The sequence below is a fragment of the Ailuropoda melanoleuca genome, chromosome 1 (genome assembly GCF_002007445.2).
Source record: "Ailuropoda melanoleuca isolate Jingjing chromosome 1, ASM200744v2, whole genome shotgun sequence".
Taxonomy (NCBI): Eukaryota; Metazoa; Chordata; class Mammalia; order Carnivora; family Ursidae; genus Ailuropoda; species Ailuropoda melanoleuca.
This window is the reverse complement of record NC_048218.1, coordinates 100,456,433-100,469,231: the sequence shown is the minus strand read 5'-3', so window position 1 is coordinate 100,469,231 and position 12,799 is coordinate 100,456,433.

Here is a 12,799-nt window from a genome sequence, read left to right as displayed (position 1 = left end):
GGAGTTTTGCTAAAGGTTAAGGGCAAGGCCTTGACGTCATATAAGCCCAGTTTCAAACACTGGCTCTGTCATTCTTTTGCTGTGTGACCTTAGACAAGCCACCTAACCTCTCTGCACTTTAGTCGTCTCATCTCTCAGAACGGAAAGGAGACGGCAGCCACACGGCCATCAGTTACTGGACGTAAAGGTTACCAATGGAATTTAGAAATGATAGACCAAAGTCCCAAAGAGCTGGCTTCACTGGGCACAGAAGAAAAAAAATGCAAAATGATGGGAAAGAAGTTTAATATACAAACCCTTGGCTGGTTTTGCCTGTGATAACGAAGGTGAAAGTAGAGCGGAGCATTGTGGCAAATCCTGGTGCCGGCCGTACTCAAATTTGGCTGGTCAGAGCTATACTAGCCTCGTGGCCGCTACCAAAGAGACAAATTATGCTCGAACAACAGATGACACGTCTACGACTTCGGGACACCAAGAAACGTCCAAACAGTAGGGGGAGGAGGTGTGGAGGGTGTGCAAAGCCAAGAAACTACTAAACCAGACGACATGGTGAGAAGGAGCGGTCTCCTTTTGTCGATCTATATCATCAGCTCACTGAAGAACTTTTACTAACATAGTGAGAGTGATTCACTGAGGAACAGTCTTCTTGATTTTGAATACATCAGAGTACAAGAGCATGTTTGGTTGATGCGGGAGCCACTGCTTACTATTGAACCATCAGACATGGCAGGCCATGAGCCAAACACACAGCAGGCTGGTCCAGAAGGGACAGCGAGCCTGCTAGACATAAAAGCCACTGTGAAGTTTGTTGACCCTGAGAAGGCGCATTGGCGGTCCCGATCCTTAAATGCTGAATGGAACTGCCCCGATGGGGCAGCTCACGGGCGGCATTGGAATCCATGCTGGTTTGGCTTTATAATGATCAGATTGTTTGGTCGTCCACGTAATATACCCCTTACCCAGGTCATAGCAAACCTGTGATTAAGGGAGCCCCTCTTGCACAGATAGCCCATATAAACATACTATTGCAAAGGCAAGCAACGGTCCTAGGAACCGTATCAGGATTGTTTTCTCAGCTTACCTGCAGTCTAAGCAAATTAGGCTCTTTCAGTAAAGAATGGGGGAAAGGGAGGATAGTCAAGGAATGAGTCCCAGCAGGATAGTCTTTAAACAGTTATTAGGAAATGGAAAGAATATGGAGGACACTGCTGAGGTCGAAACACTGATCTTAATGCTCCACTACGGGAGACTGAGTGGACTGATAGCAGCCCCCGCTGATGCCCCCACACTGAAGGGCTCTAAACAAATCCATTCTATTTCCTCCAAACCCTGGTTTGGAGGAAATTTAAAAGCTGGAATTCCGGCAAAGATAACAATGAAAAACATGACATCGTATCACTGGTGGCAATGGTCAGGCAAATTAATAAGGATGAAGATTGACAAAAGTACCAGGGTGTCTTGGCCTGATCCCTAGCTTGGGGACCCCAGGCCATGCACACATGTGTGGCCAAAATGGCCGAGGGAAGGACAAAACTTTTTCCAGGACTCCTTAATGCAGGATCCCAATGTGTAACTTCAAAACCTATTGGTGAGGTCCTAAAGGAGGCCACAGTGATGGGATNAAGCATAGGGACAGTGATGGGATTAAGTTGAAAGTTTAGATGAAAATTCGGTTCTTTGAACAGACTATGTGAGATAGTTGTGTCTCCTTTACCTGGATGTATTATGGGGATGGATATTATGTCTGACTGGGGAACACTTCCTATATCTTGCATTGCCATATGAAGGCATGTAAGTGTACCCTTTGGCTATTATTCATTGGACATGCTAAATGCAAGCCTATAGATTTGCTGGTGACCACACAGGTTGTTAATATGACACAACTATTGGATGCCTAGTGGACAGAAGAGATTTCCACTTTAATTAATGACATCTCTGTAGGTTAGCCCTGTGTGGCCCATGAGAAGGAGAAATGGCTCGTAGAGACGAACAGCAGAGTACCGAGGCTTGAATAAAGTAGTACCACCTACGGCACTGGCCGTCCTTGGTAGGGCCAACACTGCAGAAAATATAAGCCAGAGATATTGGTACTCGGTGCTAGATCTTGTGAATGCTTTTTTCTTGATCACAGTCTCAGAAAAGAGCCAACCACAATTTGCCTTTAGATGAGAAGGATCCCGGTTTACAGTGACTACATTGCCACAGGGTTATTTGAATTCACCAGCTTACTGCCATAATTTGGTTTGATAATACACTACATTGATGATATCATGATAGTGTCAGACACTGAGGAATGAGCCAAGACTACTCAAGTGAAATGGTGACACACATGACTGATAGAGGCTGGTTGAGAGACCCAGCAAAAATCCCAGAGCCCATCCAAACAGTAAAATTATTAGGAGTAATGTGGACAGGAGCCACCTTTGACATCCTGCAGACAACGAAAAACCAGCAGTGGCCATTGCCTGCCCCTGGAACTAAGAAGGAGCACAGCGCCTGTGGTGCTGCTTGGATGTGGAGGATTCCCTGCTGGAGCATTGCTCGCTCCCGTCATAAAACTACCTGAAAGAAGGCCGTGTTCGAATGGGAGACTTCATAGTAGCAGAAAGTGACAGCCTGATCCCTATTGGGCCCCCATGATTCACACTCAGATATGATCTCGGAAGTCTCTGCAAACTCACACTTAACACAGACTAGAGCTTATAGCAATAGCCCATGAATACTACCCAGGGGGTGAATGCTGGGATTTGGGGCCAGAAAATTTCCAGATCCAGCAGTGTGGTACATGTCATATGAGAGACAATTACTGGCTTGCTATTATTGGGCATTAATTGAAACTGTGTCTGTGACTGAAGCACCCAAAATAATCTTGAAACCTGAACTATGCATACTATCCTTGGTGATGTCACAGAAACATTCCGATAAGGAAATCAGTACCATGAAGAGCTTCATAATAAAATGGAAATGGTCTACTCAGGAATATGCTCCTGGAGGAATGACAGGAGGTTCTCATTGTATTCGGGAGTGGGCAGCCTCATTTCTACAGGGCCAACTTTGGAACCAGCGGAGAAGCTGCGAGCTCATATGAACACATCGGTGGTATCATACGAATAACTCTTGACTGACCAACAAAATCTATGTGGTTTACGGATGACAGTTGACCGTACAAGCAGCATCCTATTTGGAAGGCTGAGGACTATGACTAGCTGGTGAAAAACTATAATTGAAGAAGATGATAACCAATCAGCATGGTGAGCTGGATTACATCTATTTTCCTTGCATTGATGGAGGAATTGAACAACAATGACAACCCCAAAGTCCAAGTGTGCCTGGCTCACGGGCAGTGGCCAGTGGCTTGGCCATTCAGTCAAGCAGATGGGTAATAAAAAAATGGATTTTTAAGTGGAGGTCCATACGGGACACAGCCCTATGGGAATTTAAGGAGAGCATTAAATAGGACATTTCAATGCCCGTTAGAAGAATTTCTTTCCCAGATTGGAAGGTGATTGGAATCAGTTAGTGGTTATCTTGGTGTATTCACCTGAGGTGTTCAGCTGGGTCCAAGGGGAGGAGCTGCAGCAACACAGAGATGGGCTGATCACCAACATATTCCTCTTGCACCCCCAGAGACACACAGTGCCAACCAGAACGGCCCTGTCTGCAGCTAGGAAGACAGAAATGACAGGCGGCTGTGGGGCAGATTCCCAGGGAGAAGAGTTCTGTGCACAGCTGGCAAGCAGACTATATTGGGACATTGCCAGTAGTGCTGGGAAGCTATAAATCGGTCCTGATGGAATAGACACTTAATTTGGACTGGGCTTTGCATACACAGTGATAACGCACACGCTCAACACTATGAAAGGACCAGAGCAGATGCTGTACAATTTGGACCACTGAGTTACATTTCTTTGGACCAAGGAATGCACTTTACAGCCCATAATGTCCAAGAGTGGCCAAGGAGCTCTCACACAAACGGACATATCGTGTTGCTTACCATTCTCAGAGTAGTGGTTTGATAGAAAGTTGGCAGGGACAATTGAACATTTACTGCCTAAAATTGGGGAGATAAGGGCATGAAAGGCTGACGCACACACCTTCCTGAGTGTGTGGTCACACTCGGTGTGTGGGGAACCAAGGAGGGCTCCCCAGTCATTAGACTCCTCTGCTTTTCTCTGGAGGATTTGGGAGATAGGGGATGGGGCGGGTGCTAGTATGACTATATAATTATTCCCACATCACCTCAACTTTCTTTTTTCCTAACTGGTGGTGATCATTCTGGGACCAGGACTGCAACTGTGGGTACTGAAAGCAGGAGGAAGTGGAGATGATCCCGACTAAGAAACTCTAGCTATACCTTTAAATTTGGAAGCCAGAATTCCTAAGGGCCTATGGGCTGCATTGTGCCTTCACTCCATCTGGCAAAATTCAGGTTGACCATGAATGCAGCTACATTGCTCAAAGCTCTACAAAGCCTACCAGTTCTGTACCTGTGTAACCCTACCCTGTATAAAGAGGAGTGGATTGAGGGAGAAACACTCTGGATCAACACAGTGGCTGAACCTCACATCCCTTCAAATGTTGAAAAAGTTTGCGTAAGAATAAATGACACATGGAGAGGAGAAATAGCAGCGGGGGATAAAGGAATGAATGAAGGGGTTTATGCAACAGGAGAAATCCAATATTGCATTGATGCCTTTAGTGAGGCTCAGAGCAATGAAGGATATTGTCTCCCAGCACAGTTAAAGCAGGTGCCTGAAAGGGTAAAGCCATATGTTTGCCAAGATCATCTCTGCTTTGGGAGCCTGACAAGGACAAGTGGAAATCTGCAGATCTGAGCAGCATTGCTCTGGGTGACATGTTCGTCACCTGATACAATGAACTGAACCAATTATCGGGAACCAAATGGAACTCTAGTCATGTTCCCGCATCTTTTGGCTCTTATTTTCCAGGTTACATCTACTGCCAACAATATCATTAAGTTAGGAACTTCCAGGAAATACTCCTGCTAGGCCATTGAATTGTGTGTAGTGTACAGCTTGTGGTCAGCTGATTACTGCGTAAACCTGGAGGATCAAATGCCTATGAAGGTCTCCAGTCAAAAGGATCAAAATATAGCAGCAGTGTACCCAACACGCCCCCGCGTACTGAGCGCAAATCCATGCTACCCTTGTTTTGGAGGATGGCAAGGTATTAAACAGAATAGGAAAAGATGGTGGCTTTCTGGGGAATAAAGCAGTGGGCATCACACGGTCGAGCTGAGTTCCCCTGGGAACAGCCTCACCCCAACATGAAGGCTATGGTAGGCCTGATGGCATACACAGACTGCACTACATCTATGCGTGACTACCACTCATCTCGCCCAAGCATGGGAAGATTCCTGAGTACAAAACATGCATCCTTTAGTACCCAATGACAACAGCATGCATGGTAGAGTCAACCACACTGACCCCCAAGACAGAAAAGGACCTTAGGGGAGATAGGTACACAGTTTAGGCATCAAAGGACAAGCTGAAATTGCTCTCACTGAGGAGCCATAATCAGAGGATAACAATAGAGTTTTCTTATTATTGCCATGAAAGGTAGCCTATAAAGGCCTATTGTGCAGCACGTAGGGACAAAAGCCATCCAAGTCAGGGATAATTAAAGACATTTTTATTGGATGCCCAAGGCAACTTCAGAATAAAAAAATCCCACTTTTTATTGGGCTAGTAGTCAAAGAAATGTACCCTGTAAATTTATAAAAGCAGTTTCCAATTAAACTCACTTATTGTTTTTAGAGTCTGTGTCGAGAACATTCTTATAAATCCCTAAACAGATTTCCACGCAGTTTGATTTTCTAAGGGTCACAGTTTTATGTCAGAAACACTGATGTTCCAAGTAAATCAGAGAAGATTCTTTGCATAAAATGCACGTTCTCCCATATTTCAACTCCACTCCCAAAGGGCTCTTTCATGGGCCACAGAGTCCAAAGGGTTCATTTTAAACTAGGTTTAGATGCCTGTTCCTGTGCCTCTCTTTCAGAAGGCCCTGCCAGCCTCACTGGCCTCCTTCCCTGAAGCTGCTGTTCAAACTACAGTTTAACTGGGTTGGGAGGAGGATAGGGTGAGTGCCAAACCATGAAGCAAATGGTAAACAATGAAATATTGATGGCGTCAAAAAGAACCTGAGGGAATCACAGAGGCTCACATTACTCAAAAGCCTTGTGGGTTTGATAAAATTGCTTAGCTCTGTGTCTAAGGATAAAAAATCACGAATACAGGGCACAAACTCCAACTGTGGGGGTGATCAGATCTTTCAAACAATAAAGAACAAATTAAATTCTGGACTTCAAGATATTTACTGTCACCTTCTTCTCTTAGACCTATAGGGAGATCAGTTGAAGAAATATTTAGATTTGAAAATAAATGCCTAAAAAGCCCAAACTCAGAGCTGTACACTGTAAGACAAAGCCTCCAATACGCTACCATTTTTTTTAGACACTCATCAGCTTCTAATAAAAGGGAAAAAAAAGATACATTTGAAATTTTTGGAAAACATGCTTTGAAAGAACGTTGAAATACATTCTCGGGGGATATTAAGTAGCTGGGTTGAGAATAAAACACTGTACCATTTAGCTTCTGGTAGAGGATGTGAAAAATCTCTTTAGAAAGTTCCAAGCCAAATAATTTGGGTTAATTGCTTGAGCATCTGGAAATACCAACTCTTTCATGACTTTGGTCTGACCTCAGAGAGATGCAAACATACATGGGAGAGCCCATCAAATTTTCCATTGTTTATGTGTCCGTGCTTAAACAGATAGAAAAAGTCATGAGCAAAAATGAAAGTAGTTTGATTTATTGCAGTGGAATGGAGGGTTTATGGGTAATTTTTTTTCTTTTCTTCTGATTTACGTTAATGTTGCTACTCTTACCGTGAGTTCACAATCACATTTCCACAAATGTTTCCTGCGTGATGTTCCTCTAAGCCAAAAAGATCCAGTGTTACACAAAAACTGTTTTGGGGCAAGTAGGTTCTTGACCAGAATTGTGTGAATTCTCTCTAGAGCCCAAGATGAGGGAGCTTAGGATAAAAATAAGGACTCCCAGCAAAACCAAATACCTGATAACCTTATAAATAAGTGATAAAGGAGCCTATGAACCATTGGATTTCAAATCTAGCTGCACATCAGAATGAGGTATAGAATTTTAAAAATACAGCTGTTCGGATTCCTGGGCATTATGATTCAGTAGTCCTGGGGAAGGGGCCAGACATCTGTATTTTTTCAGATCTCCATAGACTATAATTAGTAATGAGAACAGACAAGTTCCTGCACAGAATAGACAAGTTCCTGCAGGCATCGTGGGGAAATTACTTTTCACTTTCTATCCAAATGTATGTTTTGACATTGTTTTTTAGCATGTAGGTGTGTTTATAATAATAAACAGTATAAAAACAGTTTATTTTGGGGGCGCCTGGGTAGCTCAGTCAGCTAAGCGTCTGCCTTCAGCTCAGGTTGTGATTCCAGGGGCCTGGGGCTGCTCAGTAGGGAGTCTGCTTAACCCTTTCTCTCTCCCTCCGCCTCTCCCCCTTCTCGTGCTCGCATTCTCTCTCTCAAATAAATAAATGAAATCTTTTTAAAAAACAGTTTAATTTGCAATCATATACACATATGATTCACAATCACATATACATCGAAATTTGTTCTAGCTACAGGTACCACAAATATCTCCATTCTCCCCTTCTCCCAGAACAGCTGGTAGATGCCTTCTAGTTCTATCCCTTTGACATGCAAATGCAATACCCCTTGTGGATTGGTCCTCAAACAAGGCTGTGCTTGGGAATCACCTGAGAAGCTTTTCCAAACATGAATTTCCAGGCCCCATCCCAGGGAGATCTTATTCATAACATACGAGGTGGCATCAAAAATCTGCATTTTTAAAAGTTTCCCCAGGGAGTTCTACCATGTTTAGAATCTGCCACCTTGGGTTGGGGCTCTGGGGCAAATTAAGCAGTTCCCTATCAATCACTGATACCTTAAGAGTATGAGGATGCAGGACAGATTGGGCCAGAGGTGGTCAGAGGAAGGGGAGGGTTTATAGGAGGGCACTACATTTGGTAGGTGCAGAGAAAAAAAGGATATCCACAGACCAATTCTCCCACCCCACAGTCTGGCTAGGTTCTAACCAAAACCTTGCACTAAACAGATTTTGACTGTATCTTTTACCTTTCCAGACTTCCAAGTTATAAAACATAGTAAACGCAGTTACCTTTCAGTTGTTTTGGTCTGTAGGACTATGTTCAAGTAAGTAATATATGCAGAAGTCATGACATCACAATGAGAAGCAGAGCATATTCAACGGTAAGTTCGCAAGGGCAAGGGCAGCGCTTGAGATCCCTGCCCGTCCCAGCCCTGCCTACAGAGGGCTTGCTGGATGCCCAGTGAAGGTCAGTCGCTCACTAAAAATCCAACAAGCCTCCTGGTTTTTACTTTAGCTCCTCCTTTTGAGTGCATTGGGACAAATCATTCAATCAGGACCTTAGGCTTTTTCTGGCATATCAACAAGGACTCCTTGAAAAACTTTGAGGTCAGACCAATCCCTCCCCCCATGACAGTTACTACAAAGTTGAAAATTTGTTAAATACAACAGAATCAGTTCTAGGTATGATTGCAGTAGAGTAAGATATGGGGAGACTAGAATAAAAATAAATTAGAGAAAGTCCAGGATAGGCTTGCAAAATCCCAGAAAACTTGTACAAATTGGACATGAAAGGCCTTTAATGATTTAAAGAGCTAGTGAATCTATTCATAATGGTAATATGATATAAACAGGTCACAAGACAGTATCAAAGCTTAGAAGAATTTCTTTAAGCCCACATCTTAAAGACGTATTTACTTGTTCAGACATATTTACATCTGTATTGACACTTTCAAACAAGATTCATGAAAAGATATATATGAAGGTAACACTTAAATGACATTTACTTTTGCTTTTGAAATGGAGAGTCCTCCCTCGCCTTTAAGCTATTTGGTTCCCAGTAACATCTTTTCTTTCAAATTCACTCGCTTGGTTTAATTTTTCTAAGTGCCTTTCTCCACTAGCTTTCAAATAAATTATTTACCCCTCTGAAATGTTTTAAACATCAACCTAGCCAAAGCTGATGTAAGTGAACCCAGAGGAATTGACAACACAAAATGAAAGTTGTTTTTTTTCTTAAATGGGGCTACAGAAACACAAGGAAAAATTGATAGAATAACCTTAATTCTCCATTTAACCTTAATTCTCCATTCAGGAGGGGAGATGAGTGCAAGACAAACTGGGACATGATGACATTTTCCTAGATTTTTCCTTTTCTACCAGGAGTCAAAGTATAACATATCTGTGCCTGTTTTTTTTTCTAAGTTTGCTAACCTACAAAAATTACTTGTCATATAGAAGAGTGTTAGGGTATTTTGTCGAAAAAGGAAATATTGCAACAGCATACGGTATTTAGTGTGACTGAGTTAGCATATAGGATTTAATTAAAGAAACCTGAAAAAACAAAAGGCATAAATTCCACAAGTTTTTATTTTGTGGCAGATGACCAAGGACACAAAAAAACTGTGATTTTCCTCAGGTTCACGAAGCAAGAATGAAAATTTTCGGACTTTGACTTTTACCTTAAAATAAATGCAGAAATGGGGACAGCTTTGGCCAGAAAGGGGATTATGGACTGGGTGTGTTCCCACCTCGATTTAGAAAAATGCTCCTGGAGGATGAACAATAAACCTTTTAAGTCTCTCTCACCGCAGCTGTGCACAAAGGAGCAAGAAAGATGTAGAAAACACAGCAGAGGCTGAGAACGAACGGGCCCAAGCTGCTTCTTGGAAGCAAGTGTGGGCAAAGCAACGGAGTGGGATCTGTTCCCACAAGAATGTTTACATCTTCATTTAACCAGAGACTCCAGCCAAAGAAACACCTCCAGGGACTAGGAATCCGGATTCTTTTTAATGCTTCAGCTTGTAATGAACTGCTAAAGAAATAAAGTAAATACAGGAAGAGAGAACCCACCTTCTTTTCCTGCCCTCCGACCGCAGATCCCTGGTTTCAGGGTGAGAAGTGACCTTGGAATTCACAGAGTCCATCTCTTCCACCTTATCTCATCATTGAGAAAACTGAGGCCCACAGGAAGTTTTTTCCAATCTTCTCATCTCCCACCAATACCCCAGCATGGTCACTGGCTAAGCCCCCTCTGCTTGTTACAGCTCCAACACCGGTCTGGAACCCTCTTAGAACTTAGATTCTGGTCAGCAGAGTCCTCAGATGAATTAACAAACCACCAACAAGCCACTTACTCCCTTACACACACACACACACACATGCATGCACGCACCTACACACATGCAAGCGCAAAAACCCGCCCACGAAGGACAAAAGCAAAAACGAATCCCTCACCTAGATAGCAGAAGGACTACAGGGTACATCAACACAATGGAGTTACTGTGAAAGCACAGGATTGGAGACTGCTGCTGTACAGAATGGGAGACTAAAGTAATACCCAGGAGGAAAAGGCAGTTAAAAAATTCTCTTTATTTGCAGTGGAGAAACCTGACATACATCAACAGTGATAAGTCCTGTCACTAGGGCGTACTGTTGATATGATGTGATGAAAATGGCACTCTGCCTCCGTGGCCTTTTCCCAAAAACGTGTAACCCCAGTCTAATCATGAGAAAAAGATCAGACAAATCCTAAGTATCTAGAAAGTACTTGACCGGCACTCCTCAGAACCGTCAAGGCCATCAAAAACAAGGAAAGTCAGGACGCTGATACAGCCAAGAGGCGTCTAAGGAGTCGTGACTAACTGGCATCTTGGACCGGATCATGGGACTAACTGGCATCCTGGACGGGATCATGGGACAGGAAAAAGACATGAGGTAAAAACTAAGGAAATCTGAATGAAGTATGGACTTTGGTTAATAATAACGTATCAATATTGGTTTGTTGTTTGTAACAAATGTAGCACACTAATGTAAGACATTCGTAATAGGGGAACCTGAGGGCAGAGTATATGAGAAACCCTACATTATCTTTGTGATTTTTTTGTAAAACTAAAACAGTTCTGAGATAAAATGTTTATTTAAAAAATTCTCTTTGGGGCACCTGGGCAGCTCAGTCATTAAGCGTCTGCCTTCAACTCAGGTCATGATCCCAGGGTCCTGGGATCGAGCCCCGCATCGGGCTCCCTGCTCTGCAGGAAGCCTGCTTCTCCCTCTCCCATTCCCCCTGCTTGTCTTCTTTCTCTCGCTGTCTCTCTGTCAAATAAATAAATAAAATCTTAAATAAATATATATATATATATCTTTTAAAAAATTCTATTTACATAGTACATACACTGGTGCTTCTGAAGTCAGAAAGATCAGCTTACAGTCTAGTTTCTGTTTCTTAACTTATCACCCTGGACGACTCTTGCCTTCTTTTTCCTTCCTTGTCTCTAACGATTGTAGAAACTGAAGGGGATCCAGATACTTCATCCTGAAATAAGCCACTTTGGCATACGGATTATTTTTATTGTTTTAAGCTAAAGGCAACTGAGAAACAGCAGACATAGGAAGAGCTCTCTGCCCTTCTCCCTCCTCTGCCTAAAAGCGGGGCATAAATTCTCCTTCACAGAAGTGACATAAATTTCCATTTGTAGAGCTGTTTCTCTCTCCCATACCAGGAAGAGAAACAGCTTAATCATTGCAGAGGGCACCTGGAGTTGGAGTCAACATAGCAAATCTTACTAAACAACCCTTGTCTTCCACACAGTTCCTAGTCAACTTCCCACACTTGACTGTCCTTCAGAGCCCCAACACCATTTTCCTTTATCTAATCACTTCTCCACAATTTATCATTCTTTGTAAAAATAATAGATAAGCCCCCAAATCTAACCACTTCTTTGGGTTTTCACATCCTTCCTGTGAAGCCCCCATGCATATAACCATATTAATAAAATCTGTCTGCCTTTTCTCCTGTTAACCTGTCTTTTGTCAATTTAAATCACAGGTCCTCATTCCAGAACATAAGAGGATAGAGGAACAGTTTTTGTTCCCCCCAAATCAAGTGAGATGAGTGCACTATATGTGGGATTGTAACTAAGAACATTGGAAGCTTCAAATTATTTCCTATTTGTATGACTGATAAGTACTTTCTTTAGAATTCAATTTCCTCATCTTTTAAAAAAAATTATTGAAATTTGATTTCATTAACATATATTATATTATTAGTTCCAGAGATAGAATTCAATTTCACCATCTTTAATCTAGAGGTGATCATAGTACCTTTATCTCAAAGAGATGTTGTTAGCAATCGATGAGATGATGCTGATGGAAAATGCCCAACTCAGTCCAGGACATGTGAGCTGTTATTATACATAGTCAGTCCCTGCTGCACAGTTGACCCTCAGTCAGAGCTCATTCCTTTTTCTTGGCTCTCTGGTAGAGGCACAGCAGGGGCAATCTCTGGCCCCCAGCTTTGTTAGTTTAAAAAACACATTTTATCCATCCTGTTGGGTGTGATTGGGTCCAGGGAAACTGAGTCATCTTAACCAAACTTTCAAGAGATTAGCTCACAAACCAGCAGGCTAATGTTTTGAGTTTCCTGGGAAATACAACAGTCAAAGAGACTGCGTCTGGCTGTGAAGCTGGTTCCTCCCAGTTGGAACATCCTTTGAGGCTCATTTCAGGTTCAAAAGCCTGCTCAAGAAGGACTGGGATGGGATGCGAAGAATGCTATGGTCTCAATGGAATATATAGCCAGCTCTTGGGAATTTATGTTCCTAGTCACTGTTATGAGCTGAACT